The sequence below is a fragment of the Lemur catta genome, chromosome 2, assembly GCF_020740605.2.
Source record: "Lemur catta isolate mLemCat1 chromosome 2, mLemCat1.pri, whole genome shotgun sequence".
NCBI classification, from domain to species: domain Eukaryota; kingdom Metazoa; phylum Chordata; class Mammalia; order Primates; family Lemuridae; genus Lemur; species Lemur catta.
The window spans coordinates 90,758,829-90,780,088 of NC_059129.1; the positions used below are offsets into that span (position 1 = coordinate 90,758,829).

Sequence of the window (21,260 nt, forward strand, 5' to 3'; positions counted from 1 at the left end):
CTTTGAGAAATTTCCATGCTGTTTTCCATAGAGGTGGTACTTATTTGCAACTTCAGCAACAGTGTATAAACATTCTATCTCTCTGCATCCATGCCAGCATGTATTGCTTTTTGACTTTTAAATAATGGTTATTCTGACAAGGGTAAGGTGATATCTCATTGAAGTTTTAATTTGAATTTCCCTTATGATTAGTGGTATTGAGCATTTTTCATATGTTTTTTGGCCATTTTTCTATCTTTTGAAAAGCTTAGGTTCATGTCTTTTGCCCACTATTTAATGGGGTGCTTTACTTTTTTCTTGCTGATTTCTTTGAGTTCTTTGTAGATTTTGGATATTAGCTCCTTATCAGATGTACGGTTGTGTTCTTATACAATTCAAAATTTAAAATAAAATATATAATATTCATGTATAACTATTTCAACATCTGTGGCAGAACCATAGTATTATTAAAACCTTCTTTATACTGTCATACGGCCTTTACAAATCATGTGCTGAAAGCAAGACCTAAATTTTACAATGTGCATTCCAATTTTCTATTAAGTGAGAACCCTCTAAAGACCACAAAGGGCCAAATTATCTAAAATATTAAAGGCTTATTATATTTCTACTAAATTATCAATTTTGTAAAACAATTAAACAGGGAAAGCCAATTAGTGTAAAAGTGGTCTTTAGAGTATAATCATTAGTTAGAAGCTCGTTTGATAAGGTTAGGTCCAAATCTAATAAGTTAAACCCCCAGCAGAACCGTAATAGAGCCTTAGTGGCAGTTTTTAACAGCATCAGTCTCTAAATAGAAACCACCAGAAATTAAGGAAATTAAAAAAGAAGTTATTTTTGCTACAATCAACAAAATCTCTGTAGAGCTATGTCAAGTAAGAATCAGGGTAGTTTCTTAATTATGATCACTAGAAATTTATTTGTATTATGAATCAAAATTATTATTAGTTCCAGTTTCTTCCAATAGAGTAATAAGGACTAGAGGTTAACAAACTAGGAACAGAAGAGGCAAAATATAATATAAAGCCAGTATTTTGTAACTTTGGGAAAAATAAAATAACATTAATGCAGTGAAGGCACACAAGTCTGATATACACGGCCATTGCTGTGCTATAACATTCTCAGCCTCTGTTAATCGTGCTTCGTTTATGTTCAGAAGATATTCTTCATGTAAAAATAAAATAAATTGAAGGAAAAAAAGGAATGATTTATACAAATACATCTGTATACATAGCATGAACTCAGAACAAAACTTTTGGGTTACTAAATTATTTTGCAGAGAGAATTGGACCATTTTCAGAAAAAGAAGATGCCGCCTAATAAATACTAACCTATTGGCTTATTTGGATAAGGGGAAGGTTACCCACTTTAGAATAGCGTTCTTTTCTTTTTCTTGTTAACCATAGATAGTTTAAAATAAGGTGACCAAAATTTATTTTTATAAACTTTATTTTGCCTTAGCTACTTACATTTCATTTAACTGTTACATGAATAGACATGAATAAAAAATGATATATTACAGATCAGAAAAATTATCTGTTGAACATTTCTTTCCATCTTGATAAACTCAGTCCTTTGAATTCTAAAGGAAGCAGATAATTGATATGATCAGATCATCTACCCATCAGTAAATCCACATTGAAAAAAGGACAGATTGGTCATTAGGGAACAGTTGGCTGATTATAATGTCTCCTACACCACCCCACACAAATATGTCCTTCAAGTGGTTATATAAGCATTATAAACAGTCATTTACTTCTACTCTTCTTTTTATTTCTCTATTATTTTATATACATATATTTTACAATTTACTTTTAAACACCAGTATAATTTAATAATCTATTTTGATATATTTATTTGGAAGTATCAATCTTTGTTATTTTAAAGTATTTTGAGTGCACATTTTGTTCTTTTTTTACCAACAATGTTCTGAAGCCATATCTTATTAATATAGTTGCATAAATAATCATGCGAGATCCCTCAGGTAATTAAAAAATAAAATAAAATGAGCATCTGTTCATACAAATTAATAATGTGAGTGATAATATGCAGGTTAAAGGTTAACATAGAAGAAATTGGACATGGTGCATGAACACAAAATGAATTATTACATGGCTATGTAATTTTATTGCTACCACTTAGTTAATTATTCTGTATACCAAACTAATAATTAAAGAAGCAAGTTCTTACTTCAGTGTTCTATTCATACAACTATAAATTATTCCGTACATTTAAAATTGTGATTGGCTGTAAATCTCACAGCAAGTTGTAATAAGAAAATACAATTCCCCTTACTACTTGAGTATAACACAAAAGCACTTTTAAAATACATTTCAAAAGAAATCACATTAACTCTAGCAGTCATAGCATAATAAATTAAAATACCTCAATACAGAAAAATATATTTCAGTTAACTAGTGCTGCATGACAAATTACCTCAAAATTTAATGGCTAAAACTACAATCTTTAATTTATTTCCTTGCAGTTCTGCAATTTGGGCAGCAACGGCTCATCTCTGTCCCACATGGCATCAGCAGGGTGGCTTTGCTGAAGCTGGGTGAGCCACTTGTAAGATGACCTCTCTCACATTTCTAGAAAGCTAGTGCAGGCTTCCTACTGGGAACAGAGCTGAGGCTGCTGTCTAGGGTCCCTTGTTATCCTTTATGGGGTCTCTCCAATCAGGTAAGCTGGACTCCTCATAGCATGGAGGGGCTAGCACTCAGGATAGTCAGACTTCTTACATGGTGGCTGGTGTTCCCTAGAGCACAAAAGCACAATCTGCCAGGCCTTGTTAATGTTTAGATTTTGAATGGTCACACATTCAACTCTTCTGCATTCTGTTAAAGAAGGTCATGAGCCAGCAATGTTAAATAAGAGGTAACTGTACAGGTTCATAAATCCTGGCAAAAAACAAAGTAACATTTTATCTCAAAAAATAATTTCCAGTTCTGAAAAAGTACAAACCAATATGCTTCTAGTTAGTATAAATTCCATTTCAAGTTAATATAAATAAATATACCTGTCTGAATTTTTCCAAGAATTTAATATCAAGGTATCTAACCATAATGTCTTTTGTTGGGCTGGGCATGGTGGTTCACACCTGTAATCCTAGCACTCTGGGAGGCCAAGGCAGTAGGATTGCTAGAGCTCAGGAGTTCGAGACCAGGCTGAGCAAGAGAAAGACCTATCTCTACTAAAAATGATCAATTAGCCTTTACTCAGGAGGCTGAGGCAGGAGGATTGCTTGAGCCCAGGAGTTTGAGGTTTCAGTGAGCTATTATGATGCCACTGCACACTACCCAGGATGACAGAGCAAGAATATGTCTTCAAAAAAAGAAAAAAAGTCTTTTGTTAAAGCAATGGAAAGTCCTAGGACAAAATTCTATGTATTTCATCCATATTTCCCAACTAATTGAATTTGTGTTTTTTTAGCACTGCTCATCACTGGGTAGAATTAACCCACTTGTCAATAGAAGAATATTGGTATAGCCACTGGGGTCCTATTACTTGAGGAGCACTAGTAATATCTACACCGTCTTTAACAGGTCAGAGATGCACTCATGGCCATGTTTTTCACTTTCTGTTCCTGCAGTGTCCAGTGCTCTTTGGGTCCATCAAAAGCAATAGTAATGTTGAGATAAGTACACTCTTTAAGAGGTAATTCCTTTGAATTTTATGCAGCAGAAGACAGTAAAATGGCAATGATAACTCAAACTAATGATTTATTTTATTTTTAAAGGCTAATCAAAATATAACCAAATCTTCCAATCACTAATTTACTTTTTAGATTAACATTAGAAACATATTGGAAGCTGATTTTTGTTTTTCTGTTTTAAGTGGCTCGTTCTATCATTTAATACACCATACACCAATGATATAGCTTCCAATTGAGCACAATATAAATTCAAGGCACTTACCTGTCTGAGGGTTCTAATGTCTGAACCAAGAATCACTGCTAATAGCCTTGAGTATAAAAATCTGTAACAAACTTGTCACAATTAGTCTCAAGCACACAAATAAAGACAGCAAGAACAACTAATTCAAATAGATGTCAATTCATTGTCTCACAATGTGTACAGCACTATATTGGGTGCATCTAACATTTAAAATGTTAATAAGATGGCACTACTCAGTGAGAACTTAGGATATAGAAGAAATATTTTGCATACATGCATAAAACAATTCAACTTTATAAAGCAATACATTTTTAAATGTCAAAAGTATTGATAAGAATACAAATGTAGAACATCAAAGAAGGGAATGATAAAACATAGTCTGAAAGTAGTGGTAGATATTGTTATGAAGAGTTCAACATTAATATACAGATAACATTGAGGTATGTGGAAAGCATTGAGAAGCAGCATGAGCAAACACAAAGATGACACAAGGTCTGTGTTCAGAGTGTCATGGACAGTTTTCACTTTTGGCAATCACAGCCTTTTCTCTCTCTTCTGAATAAGGACATTCTTTTAAGAAGCTATGTTTACTTCATTGTGTGTAATGTTGGCTAAGAAGTCCCTCTTCCCTCCCACCATGGAAACTAGAGGGTCCACTGGATGCTACTTCATCAAGATTTTTGCTATTTCTAATCCACAAAAAGTAAGGAAAGACCTTATGGCTAATCAAACACTCTTTTCTGGGCCTTTGAATATCCAGTGGAGTAACATTGGTTGGTTGTGATTCTTTAATTCCTGAATTCACAAAGCAAGTTTGATTAGCAGTTACTGCTACCAAGATTTGTAAAGGCACCAAGTTTTTGTTTAGTCTTAGACTAGCTATGCAGTCTTATCTTGGATCCTGTGAGTGCCTCCATAGCCTTCCAAAAAATGTGTTTTTGGCATTGACAGTGCGAAAACTTGGAGCCTCAATATTTAATGGTGACTTACTGAAGTTAAAAATGTTCCCCAGTTTTCAGGATTTAGAAATCTGGACAATCACTGCACCTGTCAGTAGCTAGTCAAAACAATGTGGGTCTCACTGAGGCAAAACTGGCAAAATTGAACATTGATCTGAAGGGAAAGTGTTACATACCAGACGGGACATGTAAAGCATGAAAATGCAGAGGAAGGTAGGAGAGGTAAGTGAGGGGTCAAGTGAGAGTTAGTAAATTAAGAGAAGAGCCATTAAATTAACATCTAACGTTTATTGAATATATATGCTATACGTAGTGCATTAATTGTATTATTTAACAAATTTTTAAAGGCCTACAACCCACCACAAGTTACAATACTTACACAGGAGAACAAAGAGCAAGAGATGAGAGGAGGCACTACCTAGTCGAATGAAAGAGAGGGGGCAAAAGTCTGAGCAAACACCAGTGGGAGAGGCTGTTGCCCACAGCTGAAACGAGTGCTCCACAGCTGAAAGGAGTGCTCCACAGCTGAAACGAGTGCTCCACAGCTGAAAGGAGTGCTCCACAGCTGAAATTATTAGCACATGTGCCAAAATGGAGTGGAAAGTATCACTGCCAAAAATAGAGACACACAGGGAAGATGGGAACCCCTTTGTGGAAGTGGGTAAAGGATTTGGATAAAGACACAATGAGCCTGGGGTGACTCAGTAGCTAACACAAATATATGGTATAGAAATTGGGATCCAAAACTAGATGAGATACTGATTACAGAAACGTAAGCATAGAGTCAAAAAGAAAAAAGTCATCTCATAAAGGGATGAAAGTAGAAAAAAGAGAAAAAATTACAAAGAGTCAGCCTTGGGGAAAATGTAATTTTAAAGAAGTGGAGAAAGAACAGAAATGAGGGGAAAGGTAGGAATGGAAAGGTAAGAGAAGAACCAATATTGTGTAGTGTCATAAACAGCATCAAAGAAATATATGAATGTGACTGACATCAAGAACAATTAGGACTCAGGAAGAATGATTAACATTTATGTTTAATTTTCATTTTAGAGTAATGATTTTAGAGTGATTCATGTGGGTGTGTTTATCTAATATGTCTTTATGGCAACAGCTCAGTGAGAATATATATTAATGCACTATATTTTTTAGGGAGTGGTTTCAATGATATATTTCTCTAATAGTAGTACTTTACAATATTCTATAGATGCTTTAGAAAATTTAATTACTCAATTAAAATGCTTCCTGACTTAATAGAGTGACTACACATAAAACAATCTGTATTTTCTTACACTGCTTAAATACTAACCTGGATAAAGTATTATACAATTCAAAACAAATGCATACAATTAAGAAAGTTCTATTATTCTATTATCCCTAATAAATAATGCCCTCTTGATATTAATCTTTGATATTTATTAGGGCAGATTAGTCCCATAAAGTAGCTCACAGAAGAGAAATTTCATTGAAAACCTATTGCAGTTGGTCCTTGGACAACACGGGGGTTAGAGCACCAAAATCCTGCACAGCCGCAAATCTGCATATGACTTTGACTCCCCAAAAACTTAACAACTATTAGCCTACTGTTGAGCAAAAGCCTTAAGAATAACATAGTCAATTTACACATATTTTGTATGTTATATCTATGTATTATATTCTGTATTCTTACCATAAAGTAAGAGAGAAAAGAAAATGTTATTAAGAAAATCATAAGGAAGGGAAAATATATTTACTATTCATAAAGTGGCAGTGGATCATCATAAAGGTTTTTATCCTGGTCACCTTCATGTTGAGCAGGCTGAGGAGGAGGAGGAGGAAGAAGGGCTGGTCTCGCTGTCTTCAGGGTGGCGGAGGCAAAAGAAAATCCATGAAGTGGACCTGCACAATTCAAACCTGTGTTGTTCAAGAGTTAATGATATTTGTATTTAAAAATACAATTATTGCTTTGTGTATTGCCCTACACAATCTAAAAATATTTAAAAATATGTTTTTTAAATAAATACATTTTTTGTAACCTCAGAGACTCTAGAACAGTGACTGTTTTATTGAACATGTACTATATATCAGCCTTGATTCCAATTTCTCTACATATATTAACTCATTTTCATTCTCACAAAACTCCAGTGAGGTAGATACTTTGTTGTTTTCTTCATTTTATAGAGTAGGAACTTGAGGCTCAGAAGTGTGAAGATTTGTTCAAGGGTTCAGAACTAGAAAGTATTATAATAAAACGAGTATTCAAATTCAGGCTTTTTGTCAAGAGTCTGGCTTCTTTACCACACCCAGATGATAAAATGTCAGATGACAAGGCAAACTGGCCTCTTATTAATAATTGTCCTACCAGAAATTTAAGAAGTATAGCCCTGAGTTAACCCATGTGGTATATGGCTAACAAAAATACCTTGTTAGAGCCTCTAGAGAATTTGAGAGGCTCTTTTATGTTCAGAGAAACTATTAAAAGATTGATCCTAAAGGTTTAAAAACTAGACTTCATCAGAGCAGCTGCCCTTCAAGGACACTAATTATATACAGTGGCTTCCTCTATCTTCCACATTCCCTTGCCAGGCCAACCAAAACCCTGTAGCCCTGTGACTGACCCATGCCTTCAAACTCTTAAACATTGAGATGACATTCAAAGATATTAAGGCTAAATAATTCACATAAGGACCAAAGAATAAATCGATAAGAGAAATTCTCAGAAAATATTTATGAAAAACAACAAACCCATGTTTGCCCTTTATAACGGCAGCTAACCTCTGCAAATCTCCAGTGCAAGATGACCTCATCTAACCCCTGTTCCTCTAATTCATTCTTATCAGTGTCTTACTTCTTGATCCTGTAACCTTTCCTGGTCTTGCCTCAAACAGGTAAGAATAAAATCTATAATAAAATTATGAATAAATTAAATGAATAAAAACATCATATCTAACAATATTAAATTATTTATGTATCTATATTATAAATTAAAACTTATTTTGGCTTCTAATAAAATATGTGTTTATTTATTGAAAATATGTGTAGAAAGTTCCAAACCTCTCATAATCTTACTCTATCATTTGTCCTTTTAACTTCTAAAACAAATTAATTTTGACATGTATTTTTGGACTTGTAAACACACAGGCACACACTCATATTCTAGTGCTTATTTAACATGATACATACACTTAAAATATTTTAAATAGCTGAATAGTTTACTATCGTCTTCATTTGCTATATTTTTTAAGCAATTTAATGTACATTTAAGGTATAGATTATTTGATCAATCTGACAGGCATTTTTCCTGTCTGTAATTGTTTTTTACTATTGCAGCAATTATGTGTAAACATCCTTGGGCATATTTACACATTTATATTATCCTCTTATTTAATTCTAACACATATTGTTAAATTGCTATTTTAAATTGGCTTATCAATTTTCATTAGCACTAACATTGTTTTCAAGGAGGCATATACCTACACCTTTACTAACAGTGGGCATTAATCATCTTTTTAAGTGACTTTATATTTTCTTACTCATTTCAGTGGGATTTTTAAAGTTATGGGAAGTAAAGAAAGGAACAGTTGACATCCCAAAACTAGAAGTCAAGAGAAGAATTTGTTATACTAATTTGAAGTAGTTTTATAATTCTCACTCATTTTTAATTAAAAAAATCAAAGTAGGAAATTTTGTTATTATATTAAAAACATATTTTATCTCACAGATTTGTTAAAGAACACAAATCCTCTAGTTTCTCAATGTAAAAAGAACACAGAATTTTCCTGTAGAAATATCTTTTTTTTTGAAAAATTCATTAAGGTTTTACAAATGTTTTTAATAGTCAAAGCCAGGCACGGCGACTCACACCTGTAATTCTAGCATTTTGATAGGCTGAGGCAGGAGGATTGCTTGAGCCCAGGAGTGTGAGGTTGTAGTGAACTATGATGGCCGCATTGCACTCTAGCCTGGGCAACAGAGACCCTATCTCAAAAAAGTAATAATAAGAAAAAACACACACATACATACGCACACACAAAGAAAGCCAAAGCATGAAAATCCCAACATAAAAGGGAAACCATATAACGTATACATAAATACATATATGTACAATATTCATTCGTAAGCAAACCTCAGCATGCTCTCTATAAACTAAAATGAAGATGATGAGGATGCTGTATCACTTGTTATTTGTATGTCAATGCTGATAGTAAAAAGACTGTCAACTGAAGGCAAATACTAATATGCTCCAACCTGAGAAGATATTACAATAAATAACTTCTTCCCTGAATGAAGCTATTACTGTTCCAAAGCAAACACTAATGGAAAGTTCCATTAGGAAAGAGTTTCCAAGTAGGAAAAAAAAGCTCGAAAACAAAGTTAGAGACAAGGGTGATTCTCTATGGTGCCTTGGATCAAATGTCAATCATGTGTTCTTCATTACTGCCACTAAGAAGACCCAAAACAGCTGCTGCCATGAACAAATCTGGAAGCTTTGGTGACAGAAACCAGTGTTTCTGACATGCCTCCCTACTTTTCTATAGAATGATCAAGTCCATTTCTGAAGAATATATACACATAAATATACATATAAACACAGATATTTGTGTGTATATACATTTATTTGTGTATATGTGCACTTGTATATATATATATATATATTTGTGAATACAGGCATATCTCAGAGATATTTTGGGCTTAGTTCCAGACCACCACAATAAAGCAAATATTTCAAAAGCAAATCACACAATTTTTTTGGTTTCCCAATACATATAAAAGTTATGTTTACACTACATCATAGTCTATTAAGTGTGCATTATGTTCTAAAAATGTACATACCTCAATTAAAAATCCTTTATTGCTAAAAGTAAAATTGCTAAAATGCTCATAATGATCATCTAAAATTGGAGTCAATCCTCTCAAACCCTGCCATTGCTTTATCAACTAAGTTTGTATAATGTTCTGAATTCTTTGTTGCCATTTCAACAATGTTCACATAATCTTCACCAGGACTAGATTCCATCTCAAGAACCACTTTCTTTGCTCACCAGTTAAAACCAAATCCTCATCCTTTCAAGTTTTATCATAAAATGGAAGCACTTCAGTCACATATTTAGATTTGACTTCTAATTCTAGTTTTCTTTCTATTTCCACCACATCTGCAGTTACTTTATCTACTGAAGTCTTGTTTCCCTCAAAGTTATCCATGAGAGTTGAGAGCAACTTCTTCCAAACTGCTGGTAAAGTTGATATTTGCCCTCCTCACATGAATCATAAATGTCCTTAATGACATCTGGAATGGTGAATCCTCTCCAGAAGGTTTTCAATGTAATTTGTCCAGATTCATCGAAGGGATCATTGTCTATGGCAGCTATAGCATTATGAAATGTATTTTTTTCTTTTCTTTTTTGATTTTTTTCTCTTTTCTTTTTACCTAAATCTTGAAGAGCCATTTCATCCTATGAAATGTATTTCTTAAATAATGACTTGAAAGTTAGAGTTTACTCTTTGATCTATGGGCTACAAAGCAGGCGTTGTGTGAGCAGACCTGAGAACAGTATCAACCTCCTTGTGCGTCTCCATCAGAGCACTTGGGTGACCAGGTGCACTGTCACTGAGCAGTAATAATTTGAAAGAAATCTTTGTTTTCTGAGTAGTAGGTCTCAATGGTGGTTTTAAATATTCAGTAAGTCATGCTGTAAACAAATGTACTTTCATCCAGGTTTTGTTTTTCCATTTACAGAGCAAAGGTAGAGTAGATTTAGCATAATTCTTAAGGGTCCTAGGATTTCTGGAACGGTACATGAGGATTGGCTTCAACCTAGTCATCAGCTGCATTATCCCCTGACAAGAAAGTCATCTTATCCTTTGAAGCTTTGAAGCCACACGTTGACTTCTCCTCTCTAGCTATGAAAGTTCTAAATGGCATCTCCTTCCAATAGAAGGCTGTTTCATCTACACTGAAAGTCCGTTGCTTAGTGTAGCCACCTTCATCTTAGCTAGATCTTCATGATAACTTGCTGAATCATCTATATTAACACTTGCTGCTTCACCATGCAATTTTGTGTTACAGAGATAGCTTCTTTCCTTAAACCTCATGAACCAAACCTATGCTAGCTTCAAACTTTTCTTTTGTGGCTTGATCACATCTCTCAGCCTTCATAGAATTGAAATAAGTTACAACTTTGCTCTAGATTAGGTTTTGGCTTCAGGGAATGTTGTGGCTCGTTTGATTTTCTATCTAGACCACAAAACTTTCTCCATATCATCAGTAAGACTGTTTCACTTCCTTATTATTTATGTGTTCCTTGGAGTGTACTTTTAGTGTTTTTCAGAAGTTTTTACTTTGCATTCACACCTCGGCTGTTGGATGCAACAGTCCTCACTTTCAGCACATCTCAACTTTCAGCACGCCTTCCTCACTAAGTGAGTATTCCTTTCACTTGAACACTTACGGGACACTGTGTGGTTATTAACTGGCCTAATTTCCATATTGTTATGCTTTAGGAAACAGGGAGGTCTGATGATGGAGAAAGGCAGAAGAGGAGCTGGTCGGATCAGTCGGAACACACACATTTATTGTTGGCTGTTTTACATGGATGTGGTTCATGGCACCCCAAAACACTTATAATAGTAACAGCAAAGATCACTGGTCACAGCTCACCATTACAGACATAAACATAATGAAAAAGTTTAAAATATTGCAAGAATTACCAAAAAGTGACACCCAGACAGGAAGTGAGCACATGCTGTTGGGAAATGGTGCTGGCAGACTTGCTTGATGCAGGGTTGCCACAAACCTTCAATTTGTAAAAAATGCAGTATCTGTGAAGCAGAATAAAATGAAGTATCCCTGGATGTGTGTCTGTATTTATGTATATTTGTACTTATGTATATAGGTATATATATGATATATACAATTATATGAATATTATATTTCAGTAAAAAGATTACTTCAACATAAAATACAGAATTGTATCGAAAATGTAGTCATCATTACCTTTCTATTTATATAATGAAACTTTACAATTCGAGGGAAAGAAGAGGGAATGAACACTATTAATACTTTTCTCTAATAGTATTTGTATAACTAGGATTTGATAGCTCACAGCCACTTGCCCTGACTCTCAAAGAATGGCAGATTGTTTCTGTGAGATTAAAAAACAAAGCAAAACAGCAAACTATATGACTCACATCTCATAAATTTATTTTATTATGTCATATAGATAAACATTAAATATAATTAAATTATAATTATATATAAAAATATTTAACTTAAGTATTTGAAATGAGAAGTACTATAATACATCTTTACCAAATGTATTTGCTCTAATAACCTTATGCTCTTTAACCATTCTTTGATTTAACCTATCATGCAAACAGTTTTCCATAATCAAAAAGCAAGTGTTCAACTTGGTCATCCTTATTTTGGTTCAGTCCTGAAAAGACAAGGCACGTTTCTGCCTACTTATTGCTGAATCTAGTATTAGGTGATCACCCAGATTCATTGCTATTGGATGTGATGTTATTAATTTTAGGAGGCTAGAAAAGAGAATTGTAACAACCTCAACTAATGAAGAGTAGTAGCAGAAGAAAAGGAGGACAGCTGCTCTATGTGGTCATTCTCTTTACATATTAGCATCTTTTGCAGCTCCTCACCTAGATCATTAAAGAAATGTAAATTTTTTCCTGAAAACACATTGATATTTATTAAAATGTTAACACATTTTAGTACGATTTCTCTGCAGTTATTAGTGATAATTGATACTTTAACCGGGGTTCAGAAATTTCTGAAATGCTTTATATCTTCAAGCTAGTAAATTTTATTTCCTGCTGCTCTTTTCAGCCTAATGTCTTTATTGCCACCAAGGGTCCTGACTCTAGGTCAGTCAGGATATAGCCAAGGGATGTCAGAGCTGTTGTGGTCAGTCAGTGGACATTAAATAGAAAGTAAATGGGGTGTTTTTCATATACACCTATGTATAATATGGGCACATATTTTTGTTAATTCACATTTATTCTGATGATAACAGGAATTTGAAGACTCTGCCCCTGGCATATAATGCATGTATTCTAAAAGGACTGGGCAGATTGGAGAGGGAAGATGCCAGCAAATGCAATCATTCTAAATTAGCGACCTGGGGGATTGGGCATGAATCCTAAGCACAGTATGAGAAATTATTACTCTGTAGTAAAGATTTCAATAATACATTATACTCATTTCACTACTCAAAACACCAAAGGAAATATGTATACATAAATAGCAACAAAGCAGCAACATGGTTAATACTCTTTCTCTATTAACTTTATGTTGCATAATACTTGTATAATGCTGTGAAAATGCTCACTTACAATGAAGGGTAATGACTACAATAACACTTTTGTCAATGCTTTAATTTGTCCCATGAATCATCCAGGCCAATGTAATTGCATTGTTAATATGACACTTTTGTATAAACAGGTCATGCACAAATGGAATGGGTCCTTCTCAACTGGGCCATGTTAAGCACTTCTGTGAAAGAATTTGATGGGTAGTTTTACCTTAATGTATCTTATTATCAGTTCTCTCAGGGAATGTACTTTTTTTTGTAAATTTATACATTAGAGTAAAAACTGATTGCCCTCCAAATCAAAAGGGAATGGGGAAGATTTGCTGGGTTTAGGAGTATTATATTGATTCCTATAAAATATTTATTTCTACTGCATTAGTAGTTTTATGCTACCCACCATGGAGATTATATCTGCTTTTCCTTATACTTAAATGACAATAAGAGACATGATAACTAAATAGTAAAATGTGATCTATATTTAGTTATATAACAAGTGAATGAAAGATTTCATGTAAATAAGTGGCTACATGGAAAAGTTTTTAAAAGATCACTGGGCATTGTAATGATTATGGGATATATTTCAACAAGCATGGAATGAGATAATGTTGATTTTCACCACAGAGTAAGAGAATGCCATTATGACTAATAATATAAAAACATGTTTACAGTTATATAAAAGGGACTTGTTATCTTTAAAATACATTGAGTACAGAGCAAAATATGTTCTATCTGAATTCCTATCAAAAATTCAGAAAATTTTCAAGAAAAATCTACAGAAATAGGCTAAGATTAATGAAACTTCTATAGACTTTAACAAAAATTTAAAGCATAAAGTTCTTCTATAGGTGGGGAGTTAATTTTTCTTATTTCTTGGTTTCCAAAAGCCTGATCTTTGAAGCTCACAGATTACAAAAATTCCAGCAACCATAATGATAACCCTTGGACTAGAATTAATTATTACTACATACCTAGAACCTTTCCAGGAAAACTACAAAAGCAGAACAATGTCATGGTGTAGTAAATGATGGCCTATACATTTTATGAGGTAAGATATAGGCATTAAAAATAAAGATGCTGAAAACCTCATGCTAATATAGAATGTACTGTGCTATAATGTTGAGTAAAGAACAATTACAACAAAAAATTAAATATCAAATGATAATTAAAACAGAAGAACTAATGTAAGAAGAAATACAAAGATATTAACAGTATGTCTTTGGATTATAGGAGAACAGGGGATTATTTTTTCTAAGTAAATTTTTTCTATATTTAAAAATTACAAGAACTATATATCTTAATAACAAATGAATCAATGCGACTTCTAAAAATGCAACTGGCTGCTCACATTTGTTACAGTCATGAAAAGGGAAAGGAAACCAGGAATGATGTTGGAAGAACATGTTAGAGGGAATCAGGTAAAGATTGAACCAGGTGAAGAACTCCTAGTCTGGAAAATAGTCATCCTGTTAATATGTTCAACTACCACTGCTATTTTGCTGAAAGTTTCAATATTTAACAGGAGTCATATTTTTCTGGAAATTCAAGTCTTATGGTGGTATAGAAAAAAAAGAAAAAGAACAAGGAGGTAGGAATCAGAACGTCAGGGGCTATTGGGGCAGGAGGGGTAGGGGGCACAGTGATAATAAGGTCATCAGGTGGTCCTCAATGTAAGGGTAAGATCTGAGCAAGGCTTTGAGAGAGGTGAGGGGGTTAGCCAAGTGGATACATGGGGGAAACTTTTAAACAAACTGACATTGCTCTCTTTCTGAAAGCCTCTGGAATTCTAGTAACACTAATGCAAACAACCACTTGACGTCTTTGGAACATTTACACAAATGACCCTACCACACTCATAATTAAAGTTAGTTTCTATTCTGGGTCACTAGCTGAAATTATTATTCTATTAGGATTTTGTTCTATATTATTATGTTATTAGCACTTTGGGAGTTACCAAGAGAAACTGCTCAATGATAACAGCCCCATTAATGCCTACAGTGAAACGCTTAAAAAGTTCTTTATTGATCTTGGTTCCAAATACATCAAAATGTTGTATTACAGTTTTGTTGAACTATTCACCCTCCTTGAATTCTCAGGTGAATACATTCCCAATTCAAAAGTCCTTGTTCTTGAACTCCAGATAGAATGAAGAAATAGCAAAACTGACCTTTCTGAAAGATGTGGTTTAACTTTATTCAAGCTTCTTAATAATTTAAAAAAAATATTTTACTTCTATTTTCAATATTATAGATATGCTTCTGGTTATTTGTCTTTAAAAATATATATTTGTGAGTGTACATATACACATAAAAAATAAGGAAATCTCAAGAATAAAAACTTAAATACAAATAAAATGTATTGTATGAAATCCCTAGATTCTAGTCCACTATTCTAAGGCAAATTCAATTCACAAGTAAATGAATGGCCTTCTGAACTGACCTACAGGCTTTGATCAAGAGATCTTGAACGAATTTTATTTTAACCCTAGTGAAGGCCTATTTAAATCAAAGTTTCTGTCATAAAATATGTGTATATTTTCCACTTGTGACTGAAATTAAGCCAAGCTAAATTTTCAAACAATGACTCTATGTTTATTATTGAGCCTCATGTTACGCAGGTCTGCCTGGTTCTGGTGCAAATACATCATTACTGTAATGTATGCAAGTCTTGCACAGCCGAAGCTTCCCTTTGACAATGTCACCATGGAGGACCACAAGGAACACAGAATAACTGAAATCACTAATGTCAACTCAATAGCATGAATGATTATTTAAATGCGTCATTTCTACCCAAGTAATTTTCTAATTTCATGAAGAGTAAGATCAACAGAAAATGGACAAATGGTAGATGGCATTAAATAATTTAACATCATGTCCATGATGAAGAATACTTACCATGACACTGTTTTCATATGTGATTAAGGTAGTCACAGTGCCTACTATCATTACACTGAGGCAAATACATATTTACCAAAATATTTTGAATCTTTTATTATTTAGTCAATTGGTTAAAAATTTGTTCATACCAGAACAAATAAATTTTGCTTTCTATACTTGATCTAAGCCAAAAGGCCAAGCAGCAATTGAATTTTGCTTTCTTTTCCTTCTAATGTAAATGTAGATTCATACTGTAAGTGGTATTACCTGTCTATTTGAATAAAGAGCAAAAATTTGAATGAAATACATTCTTAATCTTTTATACACAACCACACACACACACACACACACACACACGATAACAGCAACATAACATGTTATTTCAAATGCCAAAAAGTGTCATACAGTTTGCTGTGAGCCTGTGACTAAGGTCATTCCTTCATTTCTATCAACATGAAATAATCTGAGTAATATAAGATTTAAGTAATTAAAATAAATATTTCATATTGGATTTGGCAGATAGAGAACTTTAATTCTCTAAAGTTTGTGGCTCCAAATTATATCTTGTATCATTATTAAAATCATGAAGGAATATAAAAACTCCAATTTTTTTTAAAAGCCATTTTCTTCTTACCCATGCAGTTAGATATGCCATGTGTTAAACAGATTTTTCTCTTCTGCTTTTTACCTAAAAAATTTTATTTTTCTGCTGTTAGTTTTGAAGTTTGTTCCATCGACCTGTCTAAAATGTTTGAGATGAACATAGACTTATATTTTAAAAAGCTAATTTAATTAGTCAGGCTTCAATATTTTTGCCAGTATTTATTTTGGCAAAAGTAAATAAGCCTATATTATGCTGTTGTGAATTATATTGGAAAAAAAGAAGTCTATAACAAGTTAACTTTTTTTTTTTTAAATCTGCACTTCATCTTTCTAAAACGCCAATGAAATTAAATCAAAATGGTACTTTGGGAGGCAGATCTGTGGACTAGAAAAAAGAACTGTTCCGTGAACTCAGAGCATGCTCCTCCTTTTAACTGCTTACACTCAGGCTCATAAAAATGTACAGTAAATGAACTTCACATAGTTCGTTATGTAGCTGTAAAAGAAATTCATGGGAGGTGACTAGATTTTTTATTATTAATGTTCAAAGTACATAGCAAAAAATTGGAGTATGAATTAAAAATACATATTTCCCCACATTCTCTATTATAAAACAGTAAAAGCTCTCACTAACACCAGAAAGTTTAAATTTTAACCATATGCTCAGAGCTCATATATGATTTTCAGTTTCTGTGCCAAATGCTTTGACTTCTAAAGCCCTCTTTCATTTTCTCTTCTATATGAAAATAAAGTATTTTGATATATACCTAGAGCTGAATAAGCATACATGTTTTATATCTATTCACCAGAATAAACATGCTGGGTTTTTCCTTCCCACTATCAAGATGATTTCTTCTTGCGAGATCACAATGCCTAGTGCTTTGCTGTCCTCTATTGTCGCAATTTCAGTATAACACTTCTGCACATGTAGTCTAACATCATTTTGATATTTCTGATAAAGAAATAATATGTAATGTAAAGTTTTAAATGTGGACAGAAGAAGAACCTAAGTACTCTCACATTATACAAAGAAAGCTAAGCAATTCTTTTGAAATAATATATGACATATAATTGTCACACAACAAGCATACAGGCATATTTAAATCAGAAAGCAAAAAAAAAAAAACTCACCTTCCAAAAGTTTCCTTAGTTACTTTTTATAAGTCAATTAAACAGTACTTCTTGTCCAAGATCATTTATGATCCTGGCAGTCACACTAAACATGGCCAGGTAGAAACCCTTAATGTATTTCGCCAAACGTGATATTAATACAGATTGAACATTCCCAATTCCCAAATCCAAAATCCAAAATGTCCCAAATCCAACCTTTGAGTGCCAATGTGAGATAGTGATACCTTTGTTTTTTGATACTTCAATGTATACAAACTTTGTTTTATTGTACATTATTAAAAATATTGAATAAAAGTACCTTCAGGCATGTATATAAGGCATATATGAAACATAAGTAAATTTTGTGTTTAAACTTAGGTCTTATCCCAAAAATATCTCATTCTGTATATGCAAATATCCCCAAAATTGAAAAAATTTGAAATCTGAAACATTTCTGGTTGTTCCCAAGCATTTTGGATAAAGGATAATCTATCTTTACTCTGTAATGCTGAAGAGAGATTGTTTGATGTAGTCAATATATACTGCATTGAAAAACATATCCAGGCCACAATGAACTTATTTAGAATCCAGAGATGAAGATTCTATAATATATTCTCTGTGCAGAGATGTTAACAATGTAAATATGAACTTCACCAAAATATGTCAGAGAATGTATCCCAGATTTGCTTGATAGTACACTAAGGCACACAAGATTACTAGAGATCTGTTTTAATGATGTTAACTATTTCTTAGACTTTATTTGCATAGATAGAGACAAGACAAATAGCAATGAGATGCTTTCTAGGGTATTAGAGTAAAGGATGAGAGTAAATAGAAGGAATTGTTGTCTTAAAAGTGTATTAAGTATGAGCCAATCATCTTGGTCTTGATGTAAAAGCTCAACCTTCATCTTTGCTGACAGAGTAAGGCTTGATAGATCACACCACTGAGTCTTCAGGTAGTCCTTTTCCTCCCAGCTATTGTCTAAAACAGGGCTGTGCAAATGAAATATAATGTAAGGAAAACGTATGAATTTTCTAAGTAAAAGAAACAGAGAAAGGAAAGAAGGAAGGAAATTTCTTCATAGATCTTATATTCTTGAGTTGGGAGAAAATGATAAAATAAATAAGCAAAATATTCAGTATGTTAGAAGATGTTAAGTACAAGGGATAAAAGTGAAAAAGGAAAGGGTGGTAGATAGATTTCGAGGCTGAGGGCTTGCTTGCAAATTTGAAAGAGTAGTCAGACAGGATCTTACAGAGATGGTGATATGTAAGCAACCCTTTAAAAGTGGCAAGGAAGTAAACCATGTGTATAAACAAAAGGAAGAGTTCTCTAGGTATAGGAAGCAGCAAATGAGGAATCTCTAAGTCAGGTGCATGTCTAGTGTCAGAAAGAAAGAGTGAGGAGTCCTATGAGGCTCAGGCGGAGTTTGCCACTGGAAGAACAATAGATGTGGGCAGAAGGGAGGGGGCAGCCAAATCGCAAAGGACCTTATAGGCTATTACAAATGTAAGAATTAGCAACTTATATTAATTAGCTATTAACGTAAGAATTAGAATGTCTATGAAGGATTGTTGATGGCTGTTAGAGTGAGAATAAACTGCACAAAGCAATGAGAAAGTGTGAAAATTAGAAAATGCGTGCAATAACTAGGCAAGAGGTCTTATTCCAGGGAGATGGTGTTGATACTATAGTCACTTTCTAGGTATAGTTTGAAGGTGAGTCCAATAGACTTTAAAGACAGATTAAATATAGGGTACCAAAGAAAGAGAAAAATCAAGTATAACATTAAGATCTGCTTGAGTAACTGGAAGAATGAAGCTGCCACAGTTTAGATGGAAAAGATCGTGGCAAGAGCAAGTTTAGAAGTGAAAAAGAGTTCTGTTTTGGATTTGTTTAAGGTCTGTATTTAAATGTTTTGATGACTAGAGGCGTGTGAGGTAAAGAAAATAAAAAGCAATTTGGTTTCCTACAAGCCGGGTGGAAAGATGTACACCAAGAAAGGAGATGTAAACAATTGTATTAAATGTTACAAAGGGATCAAATAAATTGCAGACTGAAATTTGAGTATTTCATTTAACACTGGAAACAAGAGAAATTTGTTTTTAGAATCTGAGAAGTAAAAGTGGATGCAAAAAATCCATATGATAACAGAAAAATGCAATTTCTAAAAGAAGAGGAGAAAATTGCTGAAATGATGGGAGTAAGGAGATAAAATGGGATGGATTCTAGTGCACAAGAAGAAGCAAGGATTTTGTATAGAAACACTGAGAATTCATGCAGAGTATCAGGAGAAAAAACAAGGAATATTTGTACAGTTGCAAGTATAATAGATTGCAGACTTGTAATGTGGAAGCATGTGGAAGTTCTCCTCCAATTGCATCGATTTTATCAGTGAGTAAGCGTAGGAGTAGATGTTGAAGGTTGAAAAAAAGAGACAGTATGAACTAGTCATATGGAAGAGTGGATTGTGGAGTGTAGCATGATTGCTGGGTTACACAAAGGACTATTTGAGATTAGCAATAAAAGAACAGACCAGGATCAGTGGCTCCTTTGACAAATATCTTTCTAGGATCATGGCCTCTCCACATGTGTGATCTTAGAGAGTTCACATAAAACACTCTGTCCCTCTAGTTGGAACATTGTCTGAGACTGTGGTTAAAGAAAAAAAAATGTTTGGCTTTATCTAACCTCGGTTGAATTCCTGCCCAGGTAAAACAAGTTGTGATGGGAAATTCTTCAATGATTTTTTAAATGTATTCTATTCTTACAGCTTGATTGCTTCTCTCATCTAAACACAATTAGGATTAGTGCATGTGAGATTATTGAACAAGGAAATTGTCACTTCTGTGGTTACAGAAGATAGTCTGAAAAAGTCTGTGTTTTCAAAACTTTAGTGATTTACATAGCACCTTCAAGATTTTCTTCTTATCCAATTGTGGTGAATGGACTTATGCCAGTTTGGCTGTTCAGCAGTCGTTAGGTACTTTGGGTAAATATTGGTAGCCCCTGGCAGATTGAGGTAGGTAGGAGCTATGCCTTCTTCCTCCCACAATCTCATTGCCAGCTGATATGTTACAATCACTTCAAATCTTATTCCAAATTCTGATAAAGATACAAACATTGACTAGAAACAAAAGATCCGAGCAATCTGTTCATAAAGGCTTAGTGAAGATCACACTCTGTCCTGAGACTTTCCAGGGAGCACCTTGCACGGAAGTTTCACGCTGAAGTAGAGGTAACAATATTCTCATTGTGAAATCAGCCAAGCCTTTAGTCAGATTGGTTGGCAGAATCTTCCAGTTAGTCAGGAGCCCAGGACTAAACAGATTTCTAAACCTAAAGTGGAATTCCTTATGTGTGAGAATGTTAGACTTGCCAGTTTCTTACATTATTCATGCAAGAGTGGAAACCTGTAAAAATCTTTCTAGCCAAACCATGTGTTTTAACACCACTCATCTCATCAACAAAAATATATTGCAAGCACCCCTAATGAAAATTAATAAATGTCCTCATATA

General features: G+C 33.6%; 1 long non-coding RNA gene across 1 annotated transcript in view; it reads right to left on the reverse strand.

The window, feature by feature from the left end:
- Positions 1-1,537: 1,537 nt before the first annotated feature.
- Positions 1,538-21,260, reverse strand: part of LOC123633082 — a 181,328-nt gene continuing 161,605 nt past the window's right edge. The window contains exons 3-5 of the long non-coding RNA XR_006733542.1: positions 6,583-6,742; positions 3,915-3,975; positions 1,538-1,579 (exon numbers count right to left, since the gene is read on the reverse strand). This is a non-coding gene — a long non-coding RNA (uncharacterized LOC123633082). The remainder of the gene's footprint in view (positions 1,580-3,914; positions 3,976-6,582; positions 6,743-21,260) is intronic.